Here is a 15,952-nt window from a genome sequence, read left to right on the forward strand (position 1 = left end):
GGATGTTAAAAGAAAGCTGGGGTAGCAATACTTACATCAGAAAAACAGACTTTAAAACAAAGATTAACAAGAGATCAAAAAGGACACTATATAAAAGGGACAATCTAACAAAAGGATATAACTGAATATTTACACACCCAATATGGGAGTATACAAATACAAAAAAACATTTAATAACAAACATAAAGGAAATAACTAACAGTAATAATAGTAAAGGACTTTAACACCCCACTTACATCAATGGACAAATCATCAGAAAATCAACAAGGAAACAGTGGCTTTGAATGACAGACAGAAGCAGATGGATTTAACAGACATATTTAGAATATTCCATCCTAAAAGAGCAGAATATACATTCTTTTCAAGCACAGTCTCCAGAACAGATCACCTATTAGGCCATAAAACAAGTCTTAACAAATTTTTAAAAACTGCAGTCACATCATGCATCTTTTCTCATTACAACGCTATAAACTAGAAAACACAAGAAAAAAACACAAGAAAAAAATCTGGAAAGAGCACAAATACATGGAGATTAAATAACATACTACTGGGGCACCTGGGTGGTTCAATAAGTTAAAGCCCCTGCCTTCCGCTCAGGTCATGATCCCTGGGATCAAGCCCTGCATCAGCCTCTCTGCTCAGCAGGGAGCCTGCTTCCTCCTCTCTCTCTGCCTGCTTCTCTGCCTACCTGTGATCTCCAACTGTCAAATAAATAAATAAAATCTTTAAAAAATAATAATAAATAAATAATATACTACTAAACAATGACTGGGTTAACCAAGAAGTCAAAACTCCAAAATTACATGGAAACAAATGAAAATGAAAACACAATGGTCCAAAATCTTTGAGATGCAGCAAAAGTGGTTCTAAGCGGGAAGATTATGGCAATATAGGCCTACCTCAAGAAAAAAGAAAAATTTCAAACAATTTAATGTTACACTTTAAAGAGCTAGAAAAAGAACAAACAAAACCCAAACCCAGTAAAAGGAAGGAAATAATAAAGATTAGGCCAGAAATAAATGATATAGAAACTAAAGAAACAACAGAACAGATCAATGAAACCAGGAGCTGGTTTTCTGAAAAGATCAACAAAATTAATAAACCTCTAGCCACACTCATCAAAAAAAAAAAAAGAGAGAGGGGACCCAAATAAAATCACTAAGAGAAGAAATAACAACACCAATTGTACAAACAACTGTATGAGAATATTATGAAATTATATATGCTGATAAATTGTGCAACTCAGAAGAAATGGATCAATTCTTAGAAACATATAACTTATAAAAACTAAGGCAGGAAAAAATAGAAAATCTCAACAGACCCATTATGAGTACTGAAATTCATTCAGTAATCAAAAAGCTTCCAACAACCAAAGTCTAGGATCAGACACCTTCACAGGCAAATTCCAGCAAACATTTAAAGAGTTAATACCTATTCTTCTCAAACTATTCCAAAATATCAAAGAGGAAAGAAAACTTCTAAATTCATTCTATGAGGCCAGTTTCATCCTGATACCAAAACCAGATAAAGACACCACACCAAAAAAAAAAAAAAAAAAAAAGAGAGAGAGAGAACGAACACTACAGACCAGTATCTCTCATGAACATAAATACAAAAATCCTTAAGAAAATTCTAGGAGACCAAATTCAACAATACATTTAAAAGAAAATCACCTGCCATGATCAAGTGGGACTTATTCCCAGGATGCAAGGATGGTTCAATATTTGCAAAAACAATCAAAGTGATACATGAATACGAGAAAGGATAAAAACCATATGATCACTTCAACAGACGCAGAAATGCATGACAAAGTACAACATTCCTTTATAATAAAAAAAACCTCTGCAAAGTAGGTCTAGAGAGAACATACCTCAACATAATATAGGCCTTACGTGAAAAACTCATGGCCAACATCATACTCAATGGTGAAAAACTGAGAACTTTCCCCCTAAGGTCAGGAACAAGACAAGGATGTACAATTTCACCACTTTTATTCAACACAGAACTAGATTCCTAGCTGCAGCAATTAGACAACATAAAAAGAAATTAAAAAAAAAAAAAAAGGCATCCAAACTGGTAAGGAAGAAGTAAAACTCTCAGTATTTGCAGATGACATGTAATATCAATAGGAAAATCCAGACTCCACCAAGTAACTACTAGAACTGATCAATGAATTCAATAAAGTTGCAGGATACAAAATCAATATACAGAAATCTGTTGCATTTTTATACACTAGTAATGAAGCAGTGGAAAGTGAAACTAAGAAAATATCCCATTTATAATTGCACCAAAACTGAAAAAATATCTAGAAATAAGCTTTACCAAAGAGGTTAAAGACCTGTACTCTGAAAATTCGAAAACACTGATGAAAGAAATTCAAGACAACACTTAGAAAAGGAAAAAGACATTCCATGCACATAGGGAGAACAAATGTTGTTAAAATTCTATACTACCCAAAGCAATCTACAGATTTAATGCAATTCCTATCAAAATATCAAAAGCAGTTTTCACAGAACCAGAAGCAACAATCCTAAAATTTGTATGTAATCAAAAAGACCTTTAATAGCCAAAGCAATCTTTTTTTTTTTAAGATTTTATTTATGTATTTGACAGAGAGAGATACAGTAAGAGAGGGAACACAAGCTGGAGGAGTGGAAGAGGGGGAAGCAGACTCCCCACTAAGCAGGGAGCCCAACGCAGGGCTCAATCCCAGGACCCTAGAACCACCACCTGAGCCAAAGGCAGACACTTAATGACAGCCACCCAGGTGCCCCTCGCCAAAGCAATCATGAAAAAGAAAAAACCTGGAGGTATCACAATCCCGGACTTCAAATTATATTATCAAGTGGTAGTAATTAAAGCAGTATGGTACTGGCATAAAAAACCATAGATCAATGGAATAAAACAAAAAAACCAGAAAGAAGCCTAAAATTATATCATCAGTTACTCTTCTACAAAGCAGGAAAGAATATCCAATAGGAAAATGACTATCTCTTCAACAAGTTGTGTTGGGAATACCGAACAGCTAAATGCAAAAGAATGGAACTGGACCACTTTCCTACAACATACACAAAAATAAACTCAAGATGGATTAAAGACCTAAATGTGAGGACTGACACCTGAAAGAAGAACACAGGCAGTAATTTTTCTGACATCAGCTGTAGCAACATCTTTGTAGATATGTCTCCTGAGGCAAGGGAAATAAAAGCAAAAATAAACTATTGGAAATTCAACAAAATGCAAAATTTCTGCACATTGAAGGAAACAATCAATAAAACTAAAAAGCAGCCTATGGAATGGGAGAAGATATTTGCAAATGATATCTGATAAAGGGCTAGTATCCAAAATGTATAAGGAACGGATACAACTCAACACCCAAAAAAGAAAACCCAATTAAAAAACGGACAGAAGAAATGAACAGACATTTCTCCAAAAACAACATCCAGACAGCCAACATATGCATGAACAGATGCCCAACACCACTCATCATCAGGATATCACCTCACACCTAAAATAAAAAATACAAGAAACAAGTGTTGGTGAGGATGTGGAGAAAAAGGAACCCTCTTGCACTACAGGTGGGAATTCAAACTGGAGCAGCCACTGTGGAAAACAGTATGGAGGTTCCTCAAAAAATTAAAACTAGAATGACCTTATAAGCCAGTAATCACACTCCTGGGTATATACCCAAAAAACACAAAAACACTAATTCAAAGGAATAAATGTACCCCTATATTTATTGCAGCATGATTTATGATAGCCAAACTATGGAAGCAGTCTAAATGCCCATCAAATGATGAATGGATAAAGAAGAATGATGAATGGTATATACAATGGAATATTATACAGCCATAAAAAAGAATGAAATATTGCCATTTGCAACAACATGGATGGAGCTAGTGAATATAATGTTAAGCAAAATAAGTCAGTCAGAGAAAGTAAAATATCATATGATCTCACTCAAATGTGGACTTTAAGCAACAGAACAAAAAAGGTGTTCTAAGTAAATTCTTAGATGGATGTCAAAGTAGGGAAGAAGGAAAGGAAAAGTTTGGTTGTGTTTTATAGATTTTATTTATTTATTTGAGAGTGAGAGAGAGCATGAGAGGGGAGGTCAGAGGGAGAAGACTCCCAGCAGAGCCAGAAGCCTGACAAGGGACTTGATTCTGGGACTCTGGGATCATGACCTGAGCGGAAGGCAGTCACTTAACCAACTGAGCCACCCAGCCACTGTTTTGTTTTTCTAGCTTTAATGAGATATAGTTGATAAAGTACAAAGCAGTTTTTTTGTTTTGTTTTATTTTATTTTATTTTTTTTTTCTGACAGACAGAGATCACAAGTGGGCAGAGAGGCAGGCAGAGACAGAGAGAAGGGGAAGCAGGCTTTCCACCCAGCAGGGAGCTTGATGCGGGGCTTGATCCCAGGACCCTGGGATCATGACCTAAGCTGAAGGCAGAGGCTTTAACCCACTGAGCCACCCAGGCACCTACAAAGCGTTTTTTAACAAATGATGCTGAACAGATATAAATATTGGGGGCAAGGGATCCTTGACTTCTTCATCACACCATAAACAAAAGTTAATTCAAAATGGATCAGGCTAAAATTATAAAGGCTAAAATTATAAAGCTCTAGGAAAAAACGTGAGAAGATACCTTCTGCAAATTTAGTGTAGGCAAAGATTTATTAGGACAGAAAACACTAAACCGTAAAAGTAAAAATACTTTGATGAAGTCCAATATAAAAACTTCTGCTCTTTTAAAGGCACCATAAAAAAAAATAGGCAAGCCACAGACTAAGAAAAAATATTCACAAATATATCTGATAAAGGACTTGTATTGACAATATATGAAGACTTGCTACCAATAAATAATAAAAAAGGTAACCCAACGTTTAAAAAGACTTGTGGTCACTTCCCAAATGGCTAATATGAACCTGGAAAATTGCTTAACATTACTAGCAATCAGGAAAATGTAAATTAAAACTACAATGAGATACTACTATATATGCATTACAGTGGCAAGTACTGTTGTTGAATATATAAAGTGATACGACTTTGGGTAAGTTTGCCAGTTTCTTAAAAAATTAAAAATACACCTACCCTATATAACCCAGCATGTCCTCACAGGTATTTATTTATCCAAGAGAAATAAAAACATATATCCATGAAAGGACTTGTACACAAGTCAGCACAGCTTTATTTATAAGAGCTAGAAATGGAAGCGGCCCAAATATTTATCAAGAGGTAAATGGATAAATAAGCAATAATATGGGCCAATCTAAAAATCATTATTCTGCTTGAAAATAAGTCAGATTACAGGGAGAGAGAGAGATGGGGAGGAACACTGAATGATTTCATATATAAAGTTCCAGTTGATACAATCAACTAATACAAAGTTATAGAAAAGACAAAATTTACCTGTGGTTACAGTTGCTTCTGGGACGGGGAGAAGTAGAGAGAGTGGAAAAAGGAAAAGGGTAGAGTCATGGGAAATGTTCTCTATGTCTCTAGAAATATTCGGGAAAAAATGCTCACTATGGACATGAAAAAATTATGTCTATCAAACTAGTGAATAACTAAATGTTTAATGAGTGCCTTTAACTGACCTTGAATAATTCCCAAAAGCATACTGCAAAATCCAAATTTAAGCTTCTGAAAAAAGCCAGAATTTCAATTGTGGTGAAGAATAAATTTTATTTAGGTCTCACTTTGCTGAAATTTATCTATTTTTCTTCCACAAACATCACTTTACAATTAGTAAGAGAATGAGAATGTCTTGCTCTGAGTGTTTTAAGATGGCTTCATATAATATTATACACTATGAAATGGAACTTAATGTGAAAGACTCATTAACAAAAGTAAAACTGTACAGTGGTTTCCAAAATGGAGGTGACTGTATCCCAGGAGGCATGAGTGATGATCTACAGGATATAAGAACATATTAGTTATTTTTATATTTAATTGTATTATAACATACATATGTACTTTAAGTACATATGTAATATAACATATGTAATATGTAACATAATGTAACAGAATACACAGGTTTCCTTAATACACAAAATGACACTGGTATCTTCCCTATGGCCACCTGTCAAACAATCACACATCACATAAAGTTATCAAAGTACTCTAAGCAATTCTAAGTATTCTGAGGAGAAAGTGATAGTATTTGCTAGGTTCTTTTTCAATAATGAAATAAAGCACACACCTTTTTTGGAAGTTGCTGGAAGAGACAGGTGAACCAGAGTAATGATTTCCTTATTAGAAACGATACTTTAAGGGGGCCCCTGGATGGCTCAGTTGGTTAAGCGCTGGACTCTTGATTTTGACTCAGGTCATGATATCAGGGTTGTGAGATCAAGTCCCATGTCAAGCTCCATGCTGGGTGTGGAGCCTGCTTGAGATTCTCTCTCCCTCTGCAACCACCCCCCCTTAAAAAAAACACAAAACAATATTGTATGGAAAAAGCATATTATATAATCCTTCATGAAGCAGCTATTTTGACCTCAACAAAAAAAAGTTGGGGGCGGGGAAATAGGTTTAATTTCAAAAGCTACTACTGAAGCAAAAGAGAAGCTGAAGTAAGAAGACTGTCAAGTGTTACTTATTGATGTAGTTGAGGAGTGACCACAGCATCTTGTACCAAACAGGTTTATTGGCTGTTTCATGGCAAAGTATTTAAAAAGAGGTGTCAAAAAGTTAAGCATTTATCTTTTACAAAAAGAAGTCTAAATTTGCTTACTTTCTGTGGTAACCATTAGTAGTATGCTACCTAGCCATTGTTTTTATTTATTTATTTTTAAAAAGATTTTATTTATTTATTTAACAGAGAGAGCGAGAGGTCACAAGTAGGCAGAGAGGCAGGCAGAGAGAAAGGGGGAAGCAGGCTCCCCGCTGAGCAGAGAGCCCAATGCGGGGCTCAATCCCAGGACCCTGAGATCATGACCTGAGCTGAAGGCAGAGGCTTAAACCACTGAGCCACCCAGGTGCCCCACAGCCATTGTTTTTAAAAACAAAAACAAAAAAGTGGTTAATCTGTACCTTAAAAATAAATGAGGCATTTTAAAACTTGGTAAGAGAATAACTGTATTCCAAAAGAAAACCGTGTGTGTCATCTTGAAATACTGTACCTGACCCTCTAAAAACAGAGAAAACATTTTCTAACTCTTTAAATGCTTCCCAAACACAGTTTTCTATGGATTTTGAATGCATTTATTAAAAATATATAAATGCAGGGGCACCTGCATGGCTCAGTTGGTTAAGTGGCTTGCCTTGGGCTCAGGTCATGATCCCAGTGTCCTGGGATGGAGCCAAGCATTGGGTTCCCTGCTCAGCTGGAGCCTGCTTCTCCCTCTGCCTGCTGCTCCCCTGCTTATGCTCTCTCTGTCAAATAAATAAAATCTTTATATATATATGTATGTGTGTATATATATTTATATTACAAATTTATAATATATATTACATTAATGTTTAATTATACATATATGTATACACACACACACACACACACACAGACATATATATATGCAAATCCTTGCATTGGTCTGCACAGTTAAAGCAAACCTTACTAGCCAAATCTTCAAAACTGATGGATGGAGGGGCACCTGGGTGGCTCAGTGGGTTGGGCCTCTGCCTTCAGCTCAGGTCATGATCTCAGGGTCCTGGGATCGAGCCCCACATCGGGCTCTCTGCTCAGTGGGGAGCCTGCTTCCCCCCTCTCTCTGCCTACTTGTGATCTGTCAAATAAATAAATAAAATCTTAAAAAAACAAACAAAAAACTGATGGGTAGAAATTAAACAATGAGTGTCTCCATTAACAAAGCATAGCCAAATATGTACTTACTCTTTTTGGGTGTATGTCCCTATATGAGCTGCCTTTTAATTAAGACAAACATTAAAACCGAGTACCAAATTAAACAGATATAAGATCCAGACTTTGGAATTTCTGCATTACCAAGTAGTAAACCCAAGATTTTCCAAACATAATGCTGCATATTCATTGCTCCTGCTTTAAAAGATACTTTTTTTTTAAAATTTAGAGTAAACAAAAAGGTTTTTGAGCCATTAATAGCATTTATAAAGTACTCTATTCACAAATAAGGGGATCACTGATTCCCCTCACTGGTCTCTAAAGTCATTTGTTAAAATATAAAATAAGCCAAATAAGCCAAGAAAGAATTATTCTTTATAAATACAATTAACATTACTAGATATTAATGAATGCTTTCAGGAGATGTAATGCCAACTGCAAATAATTTTTCAAATAACAGTTTTCATTAAAACCTTTTTATTGAGGGCACCTGGGTGGCTCAGTGGGTTAAGCCGCTGCCTTCAGCTCAGGTCATCATCCCAGGGTCCTGGGATCGAGTCCCGCATCGGGCTCTCTGCTCAGCAGGGAGCCTGCTTCCCTTCCTCTCTCTCTGCCTGCCTCTCTGCCTACTTGTGATCTCTGTCTGTCAAATAAATAAATAAAATCTTTAAAAACAAAAACCTTTTTATTGAATTTCTATTCTATTTAAGGGACTGAGAGATATTTCAGATGAAGAAAGGTCCAATACTCCCAAAATTCAGGGGGATTTGAGACAGTACACAATTATCTATAACACAAGGCAAATCGAGTAAGGTCTAGAGAAATGAAGAAGAAAGCAATTAATTCTGCTCAGTGTCTAACAGCTTCTTGGTGTCTAACAGCTTCACAAAGGACCCACTTGGGTCTCAAAGGACAAGTGGGATTTTGACTAGAAAAATTAGAAGAACAAAGCATGACTGAAAACCAGGAATAGAGGCATGTATAAGCTTGGATACATAAAGAATACACTGTATTTTCAAGTCATATTATTAGTTGTTTTGTTGTCCTGACTTAGCTAACCCTTTTCTTCACATATCAAACTTAGCAAGATCCTTTTAAAGGTGTTTTTTTAAAAAGCATCTAATTCTTAAGTATAGTTACAAAACTGATTTATTGCAATTCTACAGTATTTGGGCCTAGTTCTAACTTTCTCCAGATTCACTAGGGGACTTAAATTGTGTCACATGATGACAAGACATCAATTATGAATCTCCCAACCTTGCTTTTCTCCTCATGTAAAGGGATGGCTTGCTTGTCTCTTCTTTTCCGAAGAAGTCTCTTCTTTCATCTCTTCCGTCTCTTCTTTCATCTCTTCACATTGTTTTGAAATCCCAATACGTTGTGCTTCTTCTTGGATTAGGCTCCCTTGATTATATTCTCTACAGATTCCTTCTATCCTGCACTTAAACTGGAATCCTCTCTGTTTTGAAGGGCAGAAAACCTAGCTGTTTGACTTCTCCATTACATCAAGCTCTGTCTAAAGCAGAGAACACTATGTTTTAATATATATATATTTTAAAGATTTTATTTATTTGACAGAGAGAAAGTGAGAGAGGGAACACAAGCAGGGGGAGTGGGAAAGGGAGAAGCAGGCTTCCCACTGAGCAGGCAGCCTGCTACGGGGATTGATCCCAGGACTCTGGGATCATGACCTGAGCTGAAGGTAGACGCCCAACTGACTGAGCCACCCAGGGGCCCCTGTTTAAATATTTATTAATATTCTATTAATAGAAAAATATATACTGTTCTAAAAGCCAATCTATAAATCAAGAGTCATGTATTTTAAGACATCTGCCCTAACATGCGGTAAATTGTATCTTAAAGTAACAGCATGAGATAAAGCTTCAGAGATTACATAACCTGGGAGTTTGCTAACATTTCCTGACAAAATCTTCCCAGATGAAATCTTTATACAGTATATCAAATATGTAAAATTGACAAAAGTGCTGCTAATACTAGTCTATGTTCAAATACATTAATGTATTACCAACTCAAAGAGACAAATTAAGGATTAAGTATGTCAGTTACATTACAGTCTTATAACAACCTAAGCAACCCATTTATTACTATAAAGTTTTGTTTTGATTTCATCTAGATAAATTGTTCCAAGTAGGTAGTAGCTTTTGTTTCTTTTGGTAGCAGCTTCTGTAGTCTCAGGATAAGCTTCAATTAAATTTATTCAAAAAAATTTTTAAATAAGAATTTTTTCTTTCAAAATTGGCCTTGAATGTGTTATGGTTTTCAATGTGTGTGTACCATGCCAACAAAATCTTTATTAACATTTTGAATAGCTATCGAAAAAACCACTGATTCAGCTATTACTGAAACTGTAATTTCTAGGCTTAAATTGGGACAAATGGCTAGAGTGCAAAGTAATGTCATCATAGGGCACTATGAATTCAAGACCAAAGAATTAACAGCCACCCCTCAGATGGAGAACCAGATGCAGTTGGCCTTTTCTGGATGTTGTAATGAGAGTGAAGCCATCTTCCAGCTGCTTGCCTGCAAAGATGAGCCTCTGCTGGTCAGGGGGGGGAATGCCTTCTTTATCTTGGATCTTAGCCATCACATTCTTGATGGTGCTACTGAGTTCTACCTCCAGAGTGATAGTCTTGCTGGTCAGGGTCTTCAAAAAGATCTGCACACCACCCCTCTGATGTAGGACCAGGTGCAAGGCTGACTCTCAATACTAAAATCAGAAAGAGTACGGCAGCCATCTTCCAAATGCTTGCCTACAAAGATGAGCCCTTGGTGTTTTGTGTGGCAGAGGGTAACGCCCTCTCTATCTTGCATCTTGGCCTTCACATTTTTGATGGTGTCACTAGGCTCCATCTCCAGGGCGATACTCTTGCCAGTCAAGGTCTTCATGAAGATTTGCATTTTAATCTGCTAGCGAATGCAAGGACACTGAATCCAATCATGGAAAGTCACTTTCACACCAACACAGACACCCATCGATGCCAAATGCTTCTGAACTAAAATTTTTTATATCTGTACATAAGAGTGCAAAGACCATTCACTGGAGAAAGAATAGTCCTTTCAACAAATGGTACTAATAAACTGGATACGCACATGTGAAAGGATGAAGCTGGACCCTTACCTACCACCATACATAATATTAACTCAAAATGGGTTAAAGACCTAAACATAAGAGATAAAACTGTTAAGAAAAACCAACAAGGGAAAAGCTTCATGACATTGGATTTGGCAATGACTTCTTGGACATGGCACCGAAAGCATAAGCAGCTAAAGAAAAAATAAAGTTGACTTCATTAAAATGAAAAAATTCTGTACATCAAAAGATACCATCAACAGAATAAAAGGCGACCCATGGAAACGGGAGACAATATTTATATAACATGGATCTGATATGAACTTAATATCCAGAATATATAAGGAATTCCTACAACTCAACAACAAAAACAACCCAATTTTTAAAATGGGCAAAGTGGGGTGCCTGGGTGGCTCAGTGGGTTAAAGCCTCTGCCTTCGGCTCAGGTCATGATCCCAGGGTCCTGGGATTGAGTCCCGCATCGGGCTCTCTGCTCAGCAGGGAGCCTGCTTCCTCCTCTCTCTCTCTCTCTCTCTGCCTGCCTCTCTGCCTACCTGTAATCTCTGCCTGTCAAATAAAATAAATAAAATCTTTAAAAAAAATAAAAAAAATAAAAATGGGCAAAGGACCTAGATAGACATTTCTACCAAAACAACACCACCAACAAAAACTAAAAACCAGATGGTCAATAAGTACTTGAAAAGATGCTCAAATCACTAATCATTAGAAAAGTGTAAATCAAAACCACAATGAGATACCACTTTACACTCATTAGGATGACTGTTATAAAACAAAACAAAATAAAACTGAGAAAATAACAAGTGTTGCTGAAGATTTGGAGAAACTGGAACGGTTGTGCACTGCTACTAGAGTGTAAAATGCTGCAGCCGCTGTGGAAAACAGTATGGCAGTTCCTCAAAAATCAAAGAGAATTACCATATGATCCAGCAAATCCGCTTCTGGGTACATATTCCAAAGAAATGAACACAGGGACTCAAAGAGGTATGTGTATGACAATGTTCAGAGCAGCAATTATTTACAATAGCCAAAAGGTGGAAATAGCAAACATCTATCCACAGATGAATAAACAAACAAACCGTGGTATACACAAACAATAGAGTATTATTCAGCCTTTAAAAAGGAATGAAATTCTGATTCATGCTACAACAGGGATAAATTTCGAAGACATATGCTAAGAGAAATAAGCCAAATACCAAAGAACAAATATTGCATGATTCCACTTACATGAAGTCTAGAAGAGTCAAATTCATAAAAACAGGAAGTAGAAAAGTGATTACCAGGGGCTAGAGGGGGAGGTGGTGCAGTTATTTAATGAGTAATTTCAGTTTGGGATGATGAAAAAGTTCTGAAGATAGTGCTGGTTGCACAACTTTGTGAATGTACTTAATACCACTGAAATGTACACTTAAAAATGATTAAAATGGTAAATTTCATGTTGTATGTTACAATTAAAAAAACTTGTGTGTGCTATTCATTTTATTATGGCGGCAAGAATACAGGCTTAAGATTATTCTGCCTGGTTTCAAACCCAGCTCTGTCGCTTTACAGCTCTGTAGTCTGTGCTTGTCTGCTCAGACAGTAACACAACCTACTTCATAGAATTATGGCAAGAATTAAATAAATTTTACATGTAAAGCATTTAAATCAGGACATGTCACTTAGTAGACACTTTTAATTATTCTAAGTTTAAAATACATTTTTAATGAGATTTGAGTGAAACATCTACAGAACCTTGACGATCCTCCTCAAAATTGCAGAATTCAGTAAAACACACACTGAAAACCAGTGACCTAATCCAAAGTTCTCATTTTATAGGTAAAGGAACTGAGAATCTAAGATAAGAGATTTGTCTGAGGTCACATATCTTGTTTTGCTAATATTTGCTAATATTAATCTTCCTAAGAGTTCGGGATTAACAATACTACAAAACAATGCTGACATTGAACTACTTCAGAACCATGGCAAAGCCATGAAATTCTACAGGATCTATAGTGTGAAATCGTCCACCACACTAATCTTTATTTTTTGCTAATTTTCTTTTTTAGAGAGGGAGTAGATAGAGGGAGAGAGAGAATCTTAAGCAGGCTTCATGCCCAGTGGGAAGACCGATCTCAAGACCCTACCTACGATCACCACCTGAGCCAAAATTAAGAGTCCAACACTTAACTGACTGAGCCACCCAGGTGCCTCCCCAAAATGCTAAAAATACAGTAATTATGTAAGGGGTGAAAACCAAAAGAAAGCAAAACCAAAAGAAAAGTCATTCTAATCATCCTCAAAGACTAAAAACACCTCTTCAGAGAACAGTGTTAAAATATTAGTGAAAACAAATTATGTCGACTGAGAGTTTGAGGCACATACTCCACTCCTTTTACTTACTACATAATCTTAATGAGACCCGCTCAATCTAAAAAATCAGCTGCTTTTTTTCTACCAAATAAAGCTAATATTCACCATGAGGAGACATCTACAAATAATTCTTTATTAAATTCAAACACAAGAGAGCAGCAGTCCAAATAGCACAAAATGTCTAACCCCAAAAAATCATGTATTAAAGCTTTGTAGACATTTCGGTACTTACTTGAATAGGGCTAGATCTGGTCTCCGGGAAATTCACAACACAAAAAGCAAAATAACAGAGAATCTTTGAAGGTCAGACTCAACAAGAGCTAAAAAGCTTTTGAGCGTCTCTATTTTGCCCTTCCTCCATTGGTCTTACTCTTCAGTTGGGCTCTCAAAGGATAGTACCACCTCTGCTTGGGATGTCCTCGCCATCTACAGCAGTTGAAATCCTACCCCTTCTTTTTTTAATTCTACCCATTCTTAAAGGTTCCACTGAAATCCCACAGCTTCCGCGAATTTTCCCCCAGTGCTCCCAATGTGGAATTTATCTCTCCTCTTTGCTCCCCTATTTTGTAACTTGACTTCAACATTTTAGCGTTGCATTACGATTACCTACCTTAACTTCTTCCCGCTCCTTACCCTCAGGAAAATCCCAAAAGCAGTAGGCTCAGGAAGAAAGGAATCAACATTTGCCAACACCTCAGAACCTTGAAACGTGCTAGGCATTTTGCATACATTATCTCATTTAATCTGTTTGACAACACCCGGGAAGGTCAACAACAGGTGGTGTCATTCCCATTTCTCTGATAGGAAAGTACTGCTGAGGGTTAATAGCTTAGCCGTCTTACTGCTAGCCAGTTGCAGGGTTCAGGCAGCCTCTGGTTTGCCTGGCTTCCAAGAGCTCTTTCCACCACGCCGAGCTGCAGGTCTTATCCACTTTGTGTCCCCCACGCTACCAAAGAGCAGGTATTCCATAAAGATCCGCCGAACTGAATATTCCTATGAGCTCACTACCACCCTTTTAATAAGCTGTTCACGCCCTATCCCTAGCCCGTTACCTTCACGGTTCCTCTACAGCAGCTCCGACATACACACGGGCAGCTCTCCCCATCTCCGGGAGAAATGCTGCGGGCACATCGACCCTCACTGGGCGGGGAAGTGAAGAATCTTTCAATTCTCCCAGATTTCCCCAACCGCTCTTCCCACAGAATATAAGAAACCCCCACACACGAGACAACATGTGACGCGACGCCTATACCCCTCTAAAAAGCTCTTATTTCATACCCCGCAACGTCTTCGTGCTCACGAGCACTTAAGGCTGATGCGGTTCCCAGCTCGCACGGCGGGGACCCCCTAAGACCTGAATCAGAGAACCACATCTTTCAGACTGTTTTAGAATGAAGGCATCCGAACGCTCTTCCACGGCCCCCCGCCCCCGCCATGACCCGCAGTTTGGATTTCCGGCGGGAATGCACACAGACACGGCGACAGGAGAGAGGGCTCAAAAGCCAGGGAGCAATTACTTAGCCCACTTCATCAGGAGGCGCAGAAGGCGCCCCGCATTTCCAGATCTCTGCACTGAATTCGTTTATGAAAGGCGGGGGGCACCGAAGCCCGAGGAACCCCAGACACCGAATCACCGCTTTCTGCGGCTAATCGGGGAGAATCCCTTCCTCCTCGCGGTCCCGGGCCACCAGCACCCGGTGCCAGGTCCAAACCCAACCGCACCCTCCCCCGGCGGTCCTGTATCTCATTGTCTCCCTCCGTCGCTGCCCCCTGGAGCGCCGGGGGGCAGCCCTGGCCCCACCGACCCCCACCTACCCGCCGCCGCCGCGCTGGGCGTGGTTCAACGAGCCCGGCCCCCGCCCCGCAGCGACCCCGCCCCAGGCTCTGCCGCCCGCACCGCGCCCGGACTGCCGGGCCGGGCGCCGGGAAAATGGAGGCGGGAGCCGCGGCAGCGCCTCACAGTCCGCGCCCCGCCAGCCTCTCCGCCCGCCCCGAGGGCGAGGCTGAGCACTCACCGCGGCAGCTGCTCGATCCTCCAGCGGCCCGGGGCCGGGCAGCCGTCGCTCCCGCTGCTCCCGCCGCCGCCTCCTCAGGCGCGGCGCTCCTTCCCCGGACACGCCGTGAGCGCCCGCAGCTCCCGCGCCGCGCGCACCGTGACAGACTGACTGACCGACCGACCGACCGGGCGGCGGCGGCGGAGGCGGGGCGGGAGCGCGCAGCGGGCGGGGCGGCCGCAACGCCCAGCCGTGGCCGATCCGATTGCGGCCGCGTCCGGCCGAGACGCAGAAGGCGGAGCCGAGGGCCGGGCGGCGGACGGGCGGACCGACTCGCGCCCGACCGCTCGCTGCCCCCGCCCGCCGCCAACCACTCACTTCCGGCGCAGGCGGCCGCGCACGCCCCTCCCGGGCGTCCGCCCCCCGCCCGCCCCTCCCGGGCGTCCGCCCCCCGCCCGCCCCTCCCGGGCGCCCGCCCCCCGCCCGCGCCCCTGTGCCCGCCCAGCTCACCCTCGCGGCAGGCGCCGGACCGCACCCAGACGCGGCTCCCCGCGGTGCTCCGCCTTTCCTCCGCGCGCGCCTGTGAACCGCCTCCAGGAACCAGTGAATCAGAATGAATGAGCGAGGAAGGAAAATCCCGGTGCCGTTCCACCCCCTGCTCGCCTTTCGTTGGACGCAGGCCCAG

The 15,952-nt window shown here is 40.2% G+C and overlaps 1 protein-coding gene across 1 annotated transcript in view; it reads right to left on the bottom strand.

Annotated features, from left to right (window-relative positions):
* Positions 1-15,338, bottom strand: part of LOC111159924 (Ras association (RalGDS/AF-6) and pleckstrin homology domains 1) — an 89,426-nt gene extending 74,088 nt beyond the window's left edge. The window contains exon 1 of the mRNA XM_022522651.1: positions 15,289-15,338. The gene's annotated coding sequence lies outside the window, so the exon portion shown is untranslated. The remainder of the gene's footprint in view (positions 1-15,288) is intronic.
* Positions 15,339-15,952: the final 614 nt, after the last annotated feature.

Source organism: Enhydra lutris, unplaced genomic scaffold (genome assembly GCF_002288905.1).
Source record: "Enhydra lutris kenyoni isolate GAN:26980312 unplaced genomic scaffold, ASM228890v2 scaffoldscaffold1, whole genome shotgun sequence".
In the NCBI taxonomy this organism is placed as follows: Eukaryota; Metazoa; Chordata; class Mammalia; order Carnivora; family Mustelidae; genus Enhydra; species Enhydra lutris.